The following is an 18,993-nucleotide window of genomic DNA, read 5'->3' as shown; positions in this document are numbered from 1 at the left end:
CGCACACGCACACGCACGCACGCGCGCACACACACACACACGTATTTGCCTCTTCCTGATTTCTTATTATTTTGCTTGTTTGTCACAGAAATGTTTCAGATCACAAAACAATTGTAAATATTAGACAAAGATATCACGAGAAGTACCGTATATACTCGAATAGGAGCCGAAATTTTCAGCATATTTTTTTTGTGCTGAAAAAGCCCCCCTCGGCTTGTACTCGAGTATATACCAGAGTATATAGAAACTCTGTTTGTGGGTTGCGGCAGTGGAGGAGCGGGGCACACGCAGTAGCCGCTGCTGCAGCTCCTCTGTGCCCGCTGCTAAAGGGAATTCACTCCCCTCCACGCTGGGGCTATGGGTGTGGAGAAGAGTGAATATTCATTCTCTTTAGTAGCGGGCACTGTCAGAAGGAGATACAGCTCAGCGCTCCTCCGTGCCCGCTACTAAAGAGAATGATTATTCACTCTTCTCCACACCCATAGTCCCGGCGTGGAGAGGAGTGAATATGCCGGAAGCTCACATCAGCGTCTGAGAGCGCATGGCTGTGTCATCGTGCACTGCTCAGATGCTGACATGAGCTGCTGCAGCAGAACAGGACGCAGCGCTGGAGCAGAGGTGAGGAAGGAAGGTGCGTATAAGTGTTTATTTTTTTGTGTGCAATGACGGGGCCACGCATACCAGGATTGGGGGGGCGAGGGGGGCCACGCATTGTACAATAGACTGCTACAAGTAGGAAATTGAATAGTGAACCAGCTTAATTAACATGAAGAGCTTCTTGTAGGACAAAAACATGAGGATGTATAATGTAGACAGAGCTATACAATTGACAGGAAAAGTCTTTTCAGAGAGTTGGACAACCATAGAGACATGTGTTGACGCACAGACACAGAAGTGGAAGAAACCTTTTGTCCACAGGAAATACATTCAGTTCAAGGGAAATATTTTACATTTGCATTAGACACCTTTTTTGTCCTTATAAGAGAAGTGTTACACCTGCAACAGAAATATGTCTTCGAAAGAAAACATAGAATATTGGAATTTGTATAAATCTGATATTAATGAAACATACATTTTCAGCATTGAGGCTAACCAGGAAAAAAGATGCATATTTTATCACAACTGTAGCCCCTGCCAATGAGCCATAAATCCACAGTGGCCAGTGGTCACATCAGCCTCGTCTGCTCGGAATGGCAGAAGATGAACCCCACACCTGAGGCCCCAGGGCCTAGTGCAGCCATTCTTTTTGTGAGTGGGGTCGGTCGGCAGAGCCCGTGAGAATTTGCAACCGGTTACTGTGGGCAACACCGATACTGTGGGACTTAAGGACACTGGTGCAGAACGTACCCTCATCCACTCTGAGTTTGTGTTATTGGAAGAACTCATTCCTGGGACCCTGACTTTCACTGGGTTTGGGGGTGTTCGCCATCCCATAACGATGGTCCGGGTTTTCCTGGACTGGTGTGCGGGGAGAGGGTTAAGGGAAGTGGGGGTGTCGGAGAATCTCTCCTCAAATGTGTTATTGGGATCTGATCTGGGACGGTTGGTTGCCTAATACCTTACTGACAACCCTCCCAGATCTGATATGTCATGTAATGCCGCTGTCAATGTTATACATAATAAAAATGTGTGTTGTGGTAAAGGAGAACTCGGCCATGTCACGCTGCAGGGTGATGCTGCTGAGGATCCCCTAAAAGGAGCCATCATAAGGGTGATGGGAGCAGGCACTGATACCATGAAACAGGTGGTCCCGTGCAGCTAACCAGTGTCTCTATGGACGGTGACATGGCCGGTGGTAGCTGCCTCATGATTAGCATGGCTGCAGAGGTGACAGGAAAGGATGGGGAGAAGCACGGGGATTATCAGGAAAGTGATCACGTGCAGCTGACCAGTGTCACGACTGACTGTGACATGGCGGGTCGTGGCTGCCCTGTAGATGGCACAGTTCCTAAGGCAACATGGGGGGCATGGAAGGTCTGATCTCCAGCCCATCTGGGGGGTGGGAAGGTGTGTCCCACAACTGGGAAGGGTGAGGGAAATGTCTGTCAGGAGGATGGGGAAAAAGGTACCCATAGCCTGTCAGAGGGGTCAGAAAATTGTACCCTGATTCGGTCAGGGTGATTGAAAAGTAGGATGCCCAGTCGGTCAGGATGGTGGGCAGGTGTATCACACAGAGTGGCAAGAACGTAGTGTTCACAGTTCATAGGCTGTGTCCCCAGGGAGCACTATCTAGCCCCTGTCACCCGTGGCCCAGAACGCAGATAGCGCCCTGCCTTCTGGACCCTCATCATCCAGCGGGATAACAAGGCCAGTGACTAGCCCAAAACTGGTCCCTGAGGATCCCTGTGAGGTTGGGGCGGCCTTAGCGTCACTCCTGGCTATCTCTAGCCAGGAGTCCAAATCCTGTCTGGTGTCACTGAGTAGTCCCCGGAGAAACCCATTTCCGAATCCCCGAATGATGGGGTATATTGGGATCCATGGTAGGATGGGCCGTAAAGTAGGCTTAAGAGGCGATCTGTTAATCAACCTCAAAAAGGGGGAGGTGTCATAGAAAATATTAGAAATCACTGAAGTTACTTGCCCCTCTCCCTCCTTCCCTCTGTCATTTGCAATCTGAGTTGACACTCTTAGATGTAGGATTGTACAATAGACTGTTACAAGTAGCCAATTGAATAGTGAACCAGCTTAATTAACATGCAAGAGCTTCTTGTAGGGAAAAGACCATGAGGATGTGTATTTTGCATAGACAAAGAGCTATACAATTGACAGGATATTGAGACAGGAGAAGTCTTTTCCGAGAGTTGGACAACCAAAGAGACTTGTTGATGCATAGACACAGAAGTGGAAGAAACCTTTTGTCCTTAGGAAATACATTGTCAGTTCAAGGGAAATATTTTACATTTACACTAGACACCTTTTTTGTCCCTATAAGAGAAGTGTTACACCTGCAACAGAAATATGTCTTTGAAAGAAAACATAGAATATTGGAATTTGTAGAAATCTGATATTAATGAGACATGCATTGAGGCTAACCAGGAACAAAGATACATATTCTCTCATGACTGTAGCCCCTACCAATGAGCCATAAATCCACAGTGACCAGATAACGAACAACCGTTATGTCATGTTTGGTCTCTAAGTAAAGATAAAATCCTGATGGAAAATATGCGGCAATGTCCAACTTCTGCGATTGTACGGAGAGGAGTTATCTCATAAGTTAGCAATTTCATAAAATCATGAAGGGCTGAGACCAGCCCACAACCCTGCTCATGTGAAGTCATCACGGGGGAGTGTGTGGGTGGGACTCAGGGGCTGATAAAACATCAAGCCGAATTATGATCTGTGTTCGTTAGAGAGCTGCATATCGTGTATGCATGAGTCCTGTTCACTGAACGGCCAATCGAAGTGCTCTCCTTCGGCTAAACTGAATCGTCTCTGCGATTGGTTTAGTAAGTTCTCTTGTTAATCCCTTTTATTTTCTGTAACTGTATATACTGTATTGTTTTGTCCCCTTAGTAAAATCGTTTGTATATTTTTCATAAACACTGCCTCCCTTCGGATTAAATATAAAATGAAATAGTTCTGTTCCTTTTGTGTAAACTGCGCCCCGAAGCCATACACTATCTACCAGGCCTCTAGTCAGCCTGTGAAAAAACAGATTGGTGGTGGCAGCGAGTAGTGTGGGGTTACCAAGGAGTTAGCAGGGATCGTACGGTGGTATATACACACATTCCATGCCTTGGAATCCAGAGGTGTATATGTTATACGCTCACTGTTAGCCAAAGTTATCGGGAAGCTCTTGGTGTGAACAGCCTTCGGCCTTCTCTGTTGATCGTCGGCCTATCGTGTAATCTCTGGACGATAAGGGACAGCAGAGAGCTGTTCTCTTAAGAGATCACAGTGGGTGGTTCTGAATATGTTCTTCCCATGCTGTGATATTCTTGATAAATCCCTGACGTAGTTTATCACCTCTTTGGGAAGATGAGTTTAATTTCCCTAGCCACAAACAGTCCTGATTACTGCCACACCTGTTCTCAATCAAGAAATCACTCAAATAGAACCTTCCTGAAAAAGTGAAGTAGACCAAAAGATCCTTAAAAGCTAGACATCATGCTGCGATCCGAAGAAATTCAGGAACAAATGAGAAACAAAGTAATTGAGATCTCTCAGTCTGGAAAAGGTTATAAAGCCACTTCTAAGTGAGAATAATTATCGAACCATAGTGAGAGTCATTATCCACAAATGCCGAAAACATGGAACAATGGTGAACCTTCCTGGGAGTGGCTGGCCGACGAAAATTACCCCGAGCGCAGCGACGACTCATCCAAGAGGCCCCCAAAGAAAGACTCCACAACAACATCCAAAGAACTGCAGGCCTCACTTGCCTCAGTTAAGGTCAGTGTTCATGTTTATGATTCCACCATAAGAAAGAGATGGCAAAAATGCCATGCATGGCAGAGTACCAAGACAGACATAAAAAGAACATAAAGGCTCGTCTCAGTTTTGCTAGAAAACCTCTTGATGATTGCCAAGACTTTTGGGAGAATGCTCTATGGACCGACGAGACAAAAGTTTACCTTTTTGGAAGGTCTATGTCCCATTACATCTGGCGTAGAAGTAATGCATCATTTCAGAAAAGGAACATCATACCAACAATAAAATATGGTGGTGGTAGTGTGATGGTCTGGGGCTGTTTTGCTGCTTCAGGACCTGGAAGACTTGCTGTGGTAAATGGAACCATGAATTCTGCTATCTGCTGTAGCGTCGGCGTCCCTGCCTCCTGCTAGGCAGGGACGCCGTTCCCCTCACCGCTCCGTCCCCGGCGTCTTCCTCCCGCTCTGCTGGCAGCGCGCGCTGCTTCCCGGCCACTGTGCTTAGGGCGCGGTCGCGCGCTCCCCCTCTCTCTTAAAGTGGCCGCGCGCGCCGTCCTAAGGAGTCCCCGGCCAATGGCCGGAGGATCTCACCATATATAAGGCACCTCCTCCAAAATGGAGGTGCCCGAGCAATGTTGTTGCAAAGCCTTTCAACTCTGCTTCAGCCCTCAGGTCCCGTTACCAGATTCCTGCTTGATAACTGCCAGATTCCTGCTTGATACCTGCCTGATTCCTGTCTATCTGCTTGCATTCCTGCGGTCCGACAGTCTGCCTACCAGCACCTGCCAGTCTGTCTATGGATCAGTCTGCCCGCTCACCTGTTACCTGCCTGCTAGCCTACCTGGAGGCTCTGCTGTCACTTGCTGTGACCACCTGCCTGTCCAGAGACTCTTGCCCGCTCACCTGGGAGCTCTCACCTGTTACCTGCCTGCTAGCCTACCTGGAGGCTCTGCTGTCACTTGCCGTGACCACTCGCCTGTCAAGAGACTGTTCCCGTCACGTGCCGTGTCCGTTCTGTCCTTCTACCCTGAGACTGTTCTTGTCACCTGCCGTGTCTACCTTCCCGCCTTCCCTGGGAGCCACCTGCCTCCTTACAAAGACTGCCCCTTTGTATAATAGCTCAGAGGTTCCACCTCCCAGACCCGTTACAGTTTGCTCGGGCCATGGAACCCGGTGGCACCCAAGCTCCCTCTCTCTCGGACCTATGTCATGAACTCTCCCGTCAGAGGTCCCAACAGGAGTCCATCCTGAGTCATCTGCGTAGTGTTAACTCCCTCCTGGACACATTGACTACCTCGTCGGGAGCTGCCTCCGCTCGCACACTTAGTACCCCGGCACCGCCGCTGCCCATCAATACCATGGCATCTCTTCCCGATCCCCGCCTCTCCTCCCCGCCTCGTTTTAGCGGAGATCCCGGCCAGGCACGGGGCTTCATTAACCATTGCACTCTGCACTTCGAACTGTTGGCACACCAGTTTTCCACCGACCGAGCCAAAGTAGCCTTCATCATGTCCCATCTCACGGGGGAGGCGCTGGCTTGGCTAAATCCTCTATGGGAGAGAGGAGACCCCCTGGTGTCCAACCTGCCAGCCTTTCTCACGGCTTTCCGGAAAGTCTTCGACGAACCAGGACGGAAGACCTCATCCGCCTCATCTCTGCTACGCCTCCGCCAAGGAAGTCTCACCGTGGGCCAATATGCCATAAGGTTCCGTACCCTTGCTTCGGAGCTTGCCTGGGATAACGACGCCCTGGTGTCCGTCTTCTGGGAGGGTCTGTCCGGCCGTATTAAAGATGAACTCGCCGGTCGGGACATTCCTACCACTCTCGACGACTTAATAACACTTGCCACCCGGATTGACATCCGGTTCCAGGAGCGCACCAAAGAGGTCACCTCCGTTACTCCCCAGGCGCACTCACCCAAGCCTATGCAGGTCGACCAGACCAAGATGGTCAAAACCCGTCAAGAATTACGCCGTGCCGAGGGGAGCTGCTTCTACTGTGGCAGTAAGGAGCACCGGATCCGTTCCTGCCCGGAGAGGTCGGGAAACGCCTGTGTCTAGGATCGCTCAGAGAGGTCGCCCAAGACAAAAGTAAACCCTCTCTGTCAGGAAAACGACACCCACTGTTGGGTCAGACCTTGCAGCTCTCTGGCGCCCCTTTATCCTGCTGGTCAAACACGGTATTGACCGAGGATAAGCACGGGTGCAGCTGCTCTAGTTTGTCGACTATTGCGGCACGTGATGTGACAGGACGTATATATACCTCCGACCAGCCACCCTCAAACCACAATATCACATAAATACTGGTATACTGCCACCGCCGATCGCTTAACAGGTGGATCGGGTACCTGGTAGGTAACGTGAATTAGCGGGTGAGGAACGTGTTTGCTCGACATAGGACAAGAAGGACGAAACTGGTAAATAATTAATGATTTACTCCCAAAAGGGGGGCAGTGTTTACAAAATATATACAAGATATTATAAAGGAGGCAATTTACATGTACGCATAAACAGTTATTAAAATAAAAGGGATAAGTAATAGCAAAACCTGCGCCACGAGGTGATGGTCTCAGATTCTGTGGGGGAGACGGCTCCCCGGAAATTAGATGTGATTCTTCCGCGCAGCGTGGTGTGCGTGCATCTGGCGTCCCTGAGAAGAATGCCCTGAAAATGGCCGATTTGCTTTTTTGAAAAGCAGCCAAAACTCTGGGAGACACCCATTATTTACCTCACAAGGGGGGCTCGGCTTTGTGAGACCACCCAGCTGCATAGAACATAAAAACCTTCATGTTTCATATCTTGGTGTGGGGGGGTCCCACATCCAAGATGGAGACATCATGTTGGCCGTCACTAATTTTCATGCAGATGGATATTAAACAGGACCTCTCTATGATGCTCAGAAGCTAAGAAACCAATTCCTCGATTTCTGGGGGTATCCCAGTTATGAAAAATATATCATTGTAACCAGGAAAATGTGAACACTCCAAAAATCTGGTCCCTGGGTTAGTGACCGTCATGTGCGTTTTTAAATTCTACGTTAACTGTACAAGCTTTTAAACAATGGGAATTTTGGAGGGAATAATCTAGTTTGAGCTAGAAGCTGCGCTTCACTGAGGGTTTACGACGCAAATAAAAATTCTTAGGGTGGGGGCCAGCACTGCAGTTCTATGTCTTCTTACAAACGGATAGGGGGTGGGGGGTTTTCTTTTTTAAAACATCTCTCATTTTTAAAATTCGGGAAAAAATACCTTTTGCCTGACACTCTCCATCTCTGATGCTGTCGGTCTCTATCATCTGCGGGGAGAACCGTTACTTTGAACTTGCTCAACTTTGATTCTGGAGCTGCCGGAAATCTCATTTCTCAGTTCCTGGTAGAGAAATACCGCATTCCCACCAAACCTCTGGCTGTACCCTTATCTGTCGCCGCCATGGATGGGGGCCTCTTACCACATCCCATCCAACTCATCACCGAATCCATAACTCTGCAGGTGGGAATGCTGCACTCTGAGAGCATCTTCTTCCATGTTCTGCCTGGACTCTCTCACGCCCTCTTGCTCCTACCTTGGCTCCAGAGACATGCACCCGTGCTTGATTGGCAGACCGGAGAAGTCCTTCGCTGGGGACAGGACTGTCATAAGACTTGTTTAGTTCCCGTTCATCCTGCTCGTCCTTCTCCAACCCCAGCCAATCTACCCGGCCTACCGGTTCCCTATTGGTCTTATGCGGACGTCTTTAATAAAAGAGAAGTAGAGACATTACCTCCTCATAGACCATACGATTGCCCAATCGACCTGATACCCGGCGCTACTCCTCCCCGTGGGCGTATTTACCCTTTGTCCGCTGCTGAGACCCGGTCCATGTCTGAATATATTGAGGAGAATCTGGCCCCGGGATTTATCCGGAAATCTACCTCCCCGGCGGGAGCAGGCTTCTTCTTCGTCAAAAAGAAGGACGGCTCACTCCGTCCCTGTATAGACTATAGAGGCCTTAACCAGATCACAGTGAAAAATAAATACCCCCTTCCGCTCATTCCTGAATTATTTGACCGTCTGAGGGGGGCTAGAATCTTCACCAAGCTGGACCTCCGTGGGGCGTATAACCTGGTCTGTATCAGTCAGGGGGATGAATGGAAGACGGCATTCAACACCCGGGACGGCCACTATGAATACCTTGTAATGCCCTTCGGTCTCTGTAACGCTCCCGCCGTCTTTCAAGAGTTGGTCAATGACATCTTCCGTGACCTTCTCTACTCCTGCGTGGTGGTGTACCTGGACGACATTTTAGTCTTCTCTCCGGATCTCCTCACTCACCGGAGGGACGTTCGTCAGGTCCTGCTCAGGCTCAGGCAGAACCACCTCTACGCAAAATATGAGAAGTGCCTCTTTGAGCAGACCTCTCTTCCGTTTCTGGGCTACATAATCTCTCAGACCGGCCTACGAATGGATCCTGAGAAACTGTCTGCCATCCAGAAGTGGCCCTGACCAGAGGGGTTGAAGGCTATTCAGCGGTTCCTGGGCTTCGCCAACTACTACCGCCTCTTCATTCCGCACTTCTCTTCCCGGACTGCCCCTATCTCTGCGCTCACCCGTAAGGGCGCTAATCCCAGAGAATGGCCGCCCGAAGCAGAGGAGTTCTTCCTTTCCTTAAAACAAGCTTTCTCCTCCGCTTCCATGCTGCATCGTCCGGACGGCAACAAACAATTCTTCCTAGAGGTTGACGCTTCCTCCGCCGGAGCCGGAGTGGTACTTACCCAAAAGTCGTCTTCCGGAAGAATGGTAACCTGCGGCTTCTTCTCCAAACTCTTCTCCTCTTCTGAGCGCAATTATTCTATAGGAGACCGAGAATTGTTGGCCATTAAGCTGGCACTGGAGGAGTGGCGTTACCTACTCGAGGGGGCTCTTCACCCGGTAATAATTTACACGGACCACAAGAACTTGGCTTACCTCCAGAGTGCCCAGAGACTAAACCCGCGCCAAGCCCGGTGGTCCTTGTTCTTCGCCCGCTTTGATTTCATTCTTCATTTTCGCCCGGCAGACAAAAACATCAAAGCTGATGCCTTGTCCCGATCCTTTTTGGTCTCTGATCTTGAGGAGCCTAAGCACATCATCGACCCCCACCCCCCGCCAGAGTAATGCAGGTGGCCCCCGTGAATCTAAATCTTCTTCCACCCGGAAAGACGTTCGTAACAGTACCTGATCGTGAGAAGGTCCTACACTTGGGACGCTCGTCTAAGCTAGCTGGCCACGCTGGTCAGAAGAAGACCCTCCAGCTTATTACCCGGCATTATTGGTGGCCTACCCTGCACAAGGACGTAATGGATTTTGTTTCTGCCTGTGTGTCCTGCGCCCGCAACAAAGTTCTGAGACACCTGCCAGCCGGCCGCCTCCTTCCTCTTCCTGTACCTGCTGCCCCTTGGCAGCATATAGCTATGGACTTTATAACGGACCTCCCTGTCTCTGCCGGTTGTACGGTCATTTGGGTGGTCGCTGACCGCTTTTCTAAGATGGCTCACTTCGTTCCCCTGCCGGGCCTCCCGTCTGCATCCGAGTTGGCTAAAGACTTTATCCATCATATTTTCCGTCTTCATGGTCTTCCTCTCCACATTGTATCCTACCGAGGGGTTCAGTTCACCTCTCGCTTTTGGCGAGCCATGTGTAAATTGCTGGGGGTCACCTTGGACTTCTCTTCTGCTTATGACCCTCAGTCCAACGGTCAAGTAGAACGGATCAACCAAAATGTAACCAGTTACCTCCGGCACTTTGTTAATGCTCCCCATTCCGACTGGGTGGATCTTTTACCGTGGGCCGAATTTTCCTACAATAATCACGAGAGCGAATCTTCCTCTAAATACCCGTTTGTTGTAGTCTACGGTCAGCATCCTCGGATCCCGTTTCCCGTCTCCACCTCGATGGACAACCCAGCTGCGGAATCTTGTTAGCGAATTTTCCTCCATTTGGGAAAGTACCAGATCCGCACTTCTTCAGTCTTCCGAGCGGATGAAAAAGCAGGCTGACAAAAGACGTCTGGATTCACCGCAATTCCGTCCTGGAGATAAAGTCTAGCTCTCGTCCAAATATGTCCGGCTCAAGATTCCTTCTTACAAGTTAGGGCCTCGGTTCATCGGTCCACTGGAAGTTCTCAAACAAATCAACCCGGTGGCCTATAAATTGAAACTCCCGGCCAACTTGCGGATCCCTAACTCCTTCCATGTATCTCTACTCAAACCCGTGGTACTTAACTCTTTTTCCTAGTCTACAGGTACGCCTCCTGCTCCGGTTTCCGCTGAAAACGAGTTTGAGGTAGAGAACATTCTAGCCACCAAAAGGGTAAGAGGAAAGACCTTTTTTCTAGTGGATTGGAAAGGGTTTGGTCCTGAGGAGAGAACATGGGAGCCCCGGGAGAACATCCATACCCCTCTGATCCTGGATAAATTTCTCTCTGGTCTAAAAAAAGGGGGGGCCTAAAGGGGGGGGTACTGTAGCGTCGGCGTCCCTGCCTCCTGCTAGGCAGGGACGCCGTTCCCCTCACCTCTCCGCTCCGTGCCCGGCGTCTTCCTCCCACTCTGCTGGCAGCGCGCGCTGCTTCCCGGCCACTGTGCTTAGGGCGCGGTCGCGCGCTCCCCCTCTCTCTTAAAGTGGCCGCGCGCGCCGTCCTAAGGAGTCCCCGGCCAATGGCCGGAGGATCTCACCATATATAAGGCACCTCCTCCAAAATGGAGGTGCCCGAGCAATGTTGTTGCAAAGCCTTTCAACTCTGCTTCAGCCCTCAGGTCCCGTTACCAGATTCCTGCTTGATAACTGCCAGATTCCTGCTTGATACCTGCCTGATTCCTGTCTATCTGCTTGCATTCCTGCGGTCCGACAGTCTGCCTACCAGCACCTGCCAGTCTGTCTATGGATCAGTCTGCCCGCTCACCTGGGAGCACTCGCCTGTTACCTGCCTTCTAGCCTACCTGGAGGCTCTGCTGTCACTTGCTGTGACCACCTGCCTGTCCAGAGACTCTTGCCCGCTCACCTGGGAGCGCTCACCTGCTACCCGCCTGCTAGCCTACCTGGAGGCTTAGCCGTCACTTGCTGTGACCACCTGCCTGTCCAGAGACTCTTGCCCGCTCACCTGGGAGCGTCCACCTGCTACCCGCCTGCTAGCCTACCTGGAGGCTCTGCCGTCACTTGCTGTGACCACCTGCCTGTCCAGAGACTCTTGCCCGCTCACCTGGGAGCGCTCACCTGTTACCTGCCTGCTAGCCTACCTGGAGGCTCTGCTGTCACTTGCCGTGACCACCCGCCTGTCAAGAGACTGTTCCCGTCACGTGCCGTGTCCGTTCTGTCCTTCTACCCTGAGACTGTTCTTGTCACCTGCCGTGTCTACCTTCCCGCCTTCCCTGGGAGCCACCTGCCTCCTTACAAAGACTGCCCCTTTGTATAATAGCTCAGAGGTTCCACCTCCCAGACCCGTTACATCTACCAAAAAATCCTGAAGGAGAATGTCCAGCCATCTGTGACCTCAATCTGAAGCGCACTTGGGCTATGCAGCAGGACAATGATCCAAACACACCAGCAAGTCCACCTCTGAACGGCTTAAGAAAAACAACATTAAGACTTTGGAGTGGCCTAGTCAAAGTCCTGACCTTAATCCAATTGAGATGCTGTGACCGGACCTTAAAAAGGCTGCTCATGCTCGGAAACCTCCAATGTGGCAGAATTACAATAATTTTGCAAAGATGAGCGGCCAAAATTTCTCTAGAGCGTTGTAAAGACTCATTGCAAGTTATCGCAAACGCTTGATTGCAGTTGTTGCTGTTAAGGGCCCAACCAGTTATTAGGTTTATGGGGCAATCACTTTTTCACACAGGGCCCTGTAGGTTTGGATTTCCTTTTCCCTTAATAATAAAGACCTTTATTTAACGACCCCCGATACGCCTTTTCATGGTGGTTAAGGGTACTTATTATTTAGCGCCGCTGTTCAATGGTGCAGAGGAATAATAGCATAGCGCAGCCCCCCGGCCGAATATCCAGTGGGTGTCATCTGTACATGATAGCTGACACTCTGCAGTATCGTCCCCGGCCGGTTTTGAAGCCGATTGGGGCCGATTAACCCATTAAATACCGCGGTTAATAGTCAAACTGTCAGCGAAGCACTGCAGCACACGAGTACTGCAGTGTACGAGACCAGTGAGCAAAGAGAAAACTATACAGTGGGACGAAGTGCAAAGTGCAATAAAATGTGTAAAAACAAAGAGCACAAATCCCTAAAAACGCAGTGTTTGTGATAAAATAAACGAACCTACACGTAATTGGTATCGCCGCGTCCGGAATCACCCGCTCTATAAATCTGTCACGGTATTTATTCCACATGGCAAACGCTGTGAAAAAATTAAATAAAAAAATCTGCCAAAAAATGTCGCTTTTTTTTTATCATACTGACTCTCAAAGTGAATTAAAAAGCGATCAAAAAAATCGATTGTAAAAAAAAAAAAAGTCTATAAATCTGGTATCGCTGTAACCAGATCCGTCTTATCACTTTTACCGCACGGTGAACGGCACAAAAAATAAAAACAATGACTGAATTTCTGGTTTTTGTTCATTCTGTGTCTGAAAAATCTGAATAAAAAGCCATAAAAAAATATTATGTGCCCCAAAATGGTACCAAAAAATATCCACAGCTCGTCCGCAGAAATAAACCCTCACAAATCTGTTCACCCACAAATAAAGTTACAGCTCTCAGAATATGGCGACCAAGAAAACAACCACTTTTTTTTTTTTTCAATTTTACTGTGTGATGGCGGCAAAACCTAAAAAAAAACAACCCCATATAAGGCTGCGTGCCCACTATGCATTTTTCAAGCGTTTTTGATGCGGAATTTCCGCAGCGTAAACGCTTGGTAATACGTGCCCCATGATCCCCAATGAAAATCTGCATGTTCTGTGCCCATGCTGCGGAATTTTCCACAGCGGATTTTCCTTGCAGAAAAATCCATGTCCATTATTTGTGCGTTTCTGCATGCGGATTTGAGGTCCCAATGGACTTTGCATGTAAAAACGCTGCAAAAACGCATCAAACGCATGTAAAATCCGCAAGCGTTTTTACTGCCAAGAACATGCAGAAATTTTCTGCTTCATTTCTGCATCGTGGGCACCTACCCTAAATATGGTATCACTGTAATCGCACCGACCCAAAGGATAAATCCACCTTATCACTTATACCGCACGGTGAACCACAAAAAAATAAGAACTATTCTGGTACTGCTGTCTATATGTTCATTCTGCCTCCCAAAAATCAGAACAAGGCTCGGCTCACATTTATCCTGCACTCTCCGCTGAGCGCTTACATTGGGGTTTCCATGTAAATTCCCCAAAACCGCAATTCAGACAAAAAACCCAGATGGAGGCACTGTGGACTGGTCTGTGTTCTGGCGGGGTCCTATCGTTTTAGGCGTCTTTTTAGCGCACAAGTGTGGACGACCACAAATCTGTGCACTCCTAAAAAGATGGAGACCATCTGCCTCATCATGGTGGGGGGGGCTCTGTCGGGGGTTTCATCTAAATCGCATTTTTGTGGGATTTACACAGAAACCTCCAGGTAAGTGCTCAGCGTAGAACATAAGAATGTGATCCAGCCTTATACTGGAAGCGATCAAAAATATTATGTACCCCAAAATATGAAGAATAAAACCCCTAAATTATCCCTCACAAAACCATCCCCCACTCAGGTCCGTCATCTGTCACTGGAAATATAGGGGTCCCACGTTACTAGTAGAACAAAGACTCTGGAAAAGCGACAGCTCCCGCCCCCCCCAAATAAAATCCAGTGAAATCTGTGCCACCAAATCCAAATACCCCCCTCCTTCTGAGCCCCTGTGCCTAAACCGCAGTAAGCGGCCACATGTTTGGCATTATTGTAGTGGGGAGAGCGCTCTTCATCTTCAGCGCGCGAAGCACAAGCTGGGCACACTGTATGGGGGCTCTGCACTGTATGGGGGCTCTGCACTGTATGGGGGCTCTACACTGTATGGGGGCGCTACAATAAATGGGGGCTCTGCACTGGGGGCTCTACACTGTATGGGGGCGCTACAATAAATGGGGGCTCTACACTGTATGGGGGCTCTACAATAAATGGGGGCTCTGCACTGGGGGCTCTACACTGTATGGGGGCGCTACAATAAATGGGGGCTCTACACTGTATGGGGGCGCTACAATAAATGGGGGCTCTACACTGTATGGGGGCACTACAATAAATGGGGGGCTCTACACTCTGGGGGAGCTAAAGTAAATGGGGGTGCTGCACTGTATGGGGGGCACTATGCTGTATGGGGGGCACTATGCTGTATGGGGGGCGCTGCGCTGTATGGGGGGCACTATGCTGTATGGGGGGCGCTGCGCTGTATGGGGGGCACTATGCTGTATGGGGGGCACTATGCTGTGGGGGCTCTGCGCTGTATGGGGGCACTATGCTGTATGGGGGGCACTGCGCTGTATGGGGGGCACTGCGCTGTATGGGGGGCACTGCGCTGTATGGGGGGCACTGCGCTGTATGGGGGGCACTATGCTGTATGGGGGGCACTATGCTGTATGGGGGGCGCTGCGCTGTATGGGGGGCACTATGCTGTATGGGGGGCGCTGCGCTGTATGGGGGGCACTATGCTGTATGGGGGGCACTATGCTGTATGGGGGGCGCTGCGCTGTATGGGGGGCACTATGCTGTATGGGGGGCGCTGCGCTGTATGGGGGGCACTATGCTGTATGGGGGGCACTATGCTGTGGGGGCTCTGCGCTGTATGGGGGCACTATGCTGTATGGGGGGCACTGCGCTGTATGGGGGGCACTGCGCTGTATGGGGGGCACTGCGCTGTATGGGGGGCGCTATGCTGTAGGGGGGCTACACTCTATGGGGGCTCTACACTCTATGGGGGGCGCTGCACTGTATGGGGGCTCTAAAGTAAATGGGGGCTCTGCACTGTATGGGGGGCTACACTGTAGGGGGCACAATGTATGGGCACTTAGCTGGGATATCTGGAATTCTCCAGAATACCGCCTGGCGTGGATCTTACAGAATAGTCACTGCAGCAGTAATGACTTCATTGTGAGGGGTAGTTTCTACAATGGGGTCACTTCTGTTTTTTTTTCTGTTCTGGCCCCTCAGGGGTCCGCAAATATCGCCCACAAACTATTCTACCAAAATCAGTGCGCCAAAGCGCGCTCCTTCCTTCTCAGCCCTGACGTGTGGCCTAACACTAATTTCTGATGACATATGGGGCAGCACCGCGTTCGGGAGAAATTGCACATTAAATTATGGGGTCCGCTTTCACCTATTAACCCTTGTGTACCTGAAAAATTTTCAGCAAATACAAAAAATAAATTTTTACACAAAAATGTCATTTTAATGTCTTGATGTTATAAAATTCTGAGCGGCGCCTATGGGGTCAAAATACTCACTACACCCCTAGATGAGGTCCGTAGGCAGTGAACTTTCCAATATGGGGTCACCTCGGGGGGGTTCTGTTGTTCTGGCCCCTCAGGGGCTCGGCTAATGGAGCCCACAATCTATTCAAACAGAATCTGCCTTCTAAAAGCCAAGTAGCTCCTTCCCATCCGACCCCGTGTGCTCCAACAGTAGTGTACCGCCACATATGGGGTATCACTGTGTTCGATAACAATTGCATAACAAATTATGGGGTCATTTTTCCTATTACCCCTCTTGTAAAGTATAAATTTGGTGCTAAAATATTATTTTAGTGGAAAAATTACATTTCTTTGTTCTCACATCTAGAAGTTTATAAAGTTTTGTGAATCACCTGTAGATTAAAAATGCTCAGTACACTCCTAGATGAATTGCTTGAGGGGTCTAGTTTCCAAAATGGCTTCACTTGTGGGGGGTTTCTACTGTTTTCACATGTCTGGGGCTCTCTAAGTGCAACATGGCATTCACAATCTATTCCAGACAAATGGCGCTCTTTCCTTTCCTAGCCCTGCCATGTGCCCAAACAGGAGTTTTTGACATATGGGGTATCATCGCGTTCGGGAGAAATTGCATTACAAATTATGGGGTCCGTTTTCTCCTATTATTCATTGTGAAAATTACAAATTTGGGGTTAAAACTGCATTTTTGTGAAAAATAAAAATGAAAATTTTCAATATGATGACCTAATGTTATCAAATTTAGTGTATTGTCTGTGGGTTCAAAATGTTCACTATACCCCAGGATACAATTCTTAAGGGGTGCAATTTCCAAAATGGGGTAACTTGTGGGGTGGTTCCACTCGTTTAGGCACATCAGGGGCTCTCCAAACGCAGCATGGCATCTGCAGACCATTCCATCAAAGTCTGCGTTCCAAAACATCACTCCTTCCTTTTGAGCCCTGCCATGCTCCCTGTCGTAGAAAATATTAAAAATCTTTCTCTCCCTCCAAAATTCACTTCCACCCTCCCCTATACCATCTGTCAGAGTAGAAGAGCTCACAATCTAAGGAGCTGTTGCAATGCAAATGGCCATACACACAAAAGGTGGCAAACTCAATTATCCAGGCTAATTACCATACCAAATAGGGAGACATGGGTAATGAGTAGACCCCTAAGGAAACAACTAGTTTAAAGAAGTTGTACACTACTTTTACATTGATGCCCTATCCTGGGATAGGGCATCAGTGCATGATCGGTCGGGGTCCCGCACGCGGCACCCCCGCCAATCAACTGTTATCTGTGCTGGCAGCACTGGCCGGAAGTCCTTACCTGCAGTACTTGGCTGTCCATCTGTAGTGGCCGCTGTGGGGTACTACACATCCGCCTCCCATTCAATTGAATGGCAGGCGGATGTGCAGTAACAAGCGCCGGCCACTACAACTTGATGGCATAGCTCTGCAGGTAAGGTTTTCTGGCCGGCGGGCACAGGCACCGATAACTGCTGACCTATTGATAACCTGACCTACGGATAGAGCATTAATGTGAAAGTAGTGGACAACCCCTTTAAGGCTTCAAAGGGAATCTACCTCACTCCATGCAATAGCTTGGACAGTCTCATTTGCACGTGTGTTTAAATCTCCAGTCTCTTAGGTGCCAAAATGGAATATCGGAAGTTCTATAATTCCGATTGTGATGGAACATATACTTTTAGTGGCGGGGTTAACTAAGGAACAGTATGCATATTTTTCCGTACCTGTGCGCCCTGTCGGTGAGCTGTAACGCAAGAGTACAAACATAATGGATGGCAGTTAGGTCATGTTTAGTCTCTAAACAAAGGTAAAATTGCAATAAAAAATATGGCATCACTTGCTAACTTCTGCGATCAACCAGCGAGGAGTTATCGCAGAAACTAGAAATTTAATAAAACAATAAAGGGCGGAGACCTTCCATGTGAGATCATCACAGGGGAGAGTGTAGACAGGTTCCCCCCCCCCCCTTCGGCATAAAATATCAAGCTGAATATTGATCTATACTCATGCCGGGAGCTACATATTTGTGTAACCAGGGGTCCCATTCGATAACGATCCATTGGAGTGCTTCCCTCCAGCTAAATTGAATCGTCTCTGCGATCGGTCTAGTAAGTTTCTTTTATTAATCCGTTTTTATTTTGTATAACTGTATATGCTGTATTGTCTTGCCCCCCTTTGTAAAATCTTTGTATATTTTTTCATAAACACTGCCTCCCTTTTGGCATAAATATAAAATTTTAATAGTTCTGTTTCTTTTGTTCTGCGATCGTTCCACCCCCGAAGTCATATACGCTACCAGAAAGCAGGCGCCCAATCAGGCCTGTATTAAATATTTAAAACTGATCGGTGGTGGCAGTGTATAATCTTAATTGGGCTATCATGAAACTGGCAGTAATCGTACGGGGCGTATACACATATGCCATGCGTTGGAATTTGGAGGTGTGTACGCCATACGCTCACTGGTTGCTTACCGATAGCTACGTAGTGAGTAATCGGGATCATGCGTGTGCCGAATCCCTGACAAATTGGTGGCAGCGGTGGGATATTGTGTGATCCTTCCGGCGTCGCCCTGACATTACCAAACAGTAGTTTTCCCCCACTTATGGAGTATTGGCGTACTCGAGAAATTGCACAGCAAATTTTGCGGTCCATTTTCTCCTGTTAACCTTGTGAAAATAAAAAAAATTGGGGGGGGGGGGTAAAATGTTAATTTTTTCCTTCCACTTTGCTTTACAGGAAGCACCTGAAGGGTTAATAAACTTCTTGAATGTGGATTTGAGCACCTTGAGGGGTGCAGTTTTTAGAATGGTGTCACTTTGGGGTATTTTCTGTCATAAAGACCCCTCAAAGTCACTTCAAATGTGATGTGGTCCCTAAAAAAATGGTTTTGTAAATTTTGTTGGAAAAATGAGAAATCGCTGGTCAACTTTTAACCCTTCTAACTTTCTAAGGAAAAAAAAAAAAAATGTTTCGGAAATGATGCAGATGTAAAGTAGACATGTGGGAAATGTTATTTATTAACTATTTTGTTAATAAGGGCACAAAAATGTAAAGTTTGAAAATTGCAAAATTGTTAAAATTTTTGCCAAATTTCAGATATTTTCACAAATAAACGCAAGTGATATCAAGTAAATGTTACCACTATCATGAAGTACAATATGTCACGAGAAAACATTCTCCGAATCTGGGGGATCTG

The 18,993-nt window shown here is 48.7% G+C and overlaps 1 protein-coding gene across 1 annotated transcript in view; it reads left to right on the top strand.

Annotated features, from left to right (window-relative positions):
* ARFIP2 (ARF interacting protein 2) overlaps positions 1 to 18,993 on the top strand; it is a 63,300-nt gene that overhangs the window by 1,625 nt on the left and 42,682 nt on the right. The window lies entirely within an intron of this gene.

The sequence above is a fragment of the Phyllobates terribilis genome, unplaced genomic scaffold, assembly GCF_046119375.1.
Source record: "Phyllobates terribilis strain yellow unplaced genomic scaffold, ASM4611937v1 Scaffold_2__4_contigs__length_985480577, whole genome shotgun sequence".
Lineage (NCBI taxonomy): Eukaryota > Metazoa > Chordata > Amphibia > Anura > Dendrobatidae > Phyllobates > Phyllobates terribilis.
This window is presented reverse-complemented; position numbering and strand designations above follow the sequence as displayed.